This window comes from Lupinus angustifolius, chromosome LG05 (assembly GCF_001865875.1).
Source record: "Lupinus angustifolius cultivar Tanjil chromosome LG05, LupAngTanjil_v1.0, whole genome shotgun sequence".
NCBI lineage: Eukaryota > Viridiplantae > Streptophyta > Magnoliopsida > Fabales > Fabaceae > Lupinus > Lupinus angustifolius.
In genome coordinates, this window is record NC_032013.1 from 9,148,413 (window position 1) to 9,149,493 (window position 1,081).

Sequence of the window (1,081 nt, forward strand, 5' to 3'; positions counted from 1 at the left end):
GGATAGGATAAGGATGAGGATGAGGATGAGGATGAGGATGAGGATGAGGATGAGGATGTGGATGAGGATGAGGATGAGGATGAGGATGAGGATGAGGATGAGGACGAAGATGAGGATAAGAAGAGGATGAAGATAGGATGAGGATAAGAATGAGGAAGAGGATATGGATGAGGATGAGGATGATGATGAGGATAAGGATTAGGATAAGATAGGATGAGGATTAGGATGAGGATAGGATGAGGATAAGATGAGGATAGGATGAGGACGAGGATGAGGATGAGGATAGGATGAGGATGAGCATGTGGAAGAGGATAAGGATGAGGATGAGGAATGGATGAGGATGAGGATAGGTGGAGGACGAGAATGAGGATGAGGATGAGGATGAGGATAGGAGGAGGATGAGAATGAGCACAGGATGAGGAGGAGGAAGAGGGTGAGGATGAGGACAAGGATAGGATGAGGACAAGGATGAAGATAGGTTGAGGACGAGAATGAGGATGAGGATAGGATGAGGACGAGGACGAAGATTGGTTGAGGAGGAGAATGAGGATGAGGATAGGATGAGGATGAGGATCAGGATGAGGATGAGGAAGACGATGAGGATGAGGAAGAGGATGTGGATGAGGAAGTGGATAGGATGAGGACAAGAATGAGAATGAGGATAGGATGAGGACGAGAATAAGGATAGGATGATGAGCAGAATGAGGATGAGGAAGAGGACGAGGATAGGATGAGGATGAGAATGTGGATGAGGATAAGGATAGGATGAGGAGGAGGATGAGGATGAGGAAGAGGAGGAGAATAGGATGAGGATGTGAATGTGGATGAGGATAAGGATAGGATGAGGATGAGGATGAGGATACGATGAGGACGAGAATGAGAATGAGGATAGGATGAGGAGGAGGATGATGTTAGGATGAGGATGAGAATGAGGATGAGGTTAGGATGAGCCGAGAATGACGATGAGGATAGGATGAGGATGAGAATGTGGATGAGGATCAGGATATGATGAGGAGGAGGAGGAGGATGAGGAAGAGGATGAGAATGAGGATGAGGAAGAGGACGAGAATGAGGATGAGGA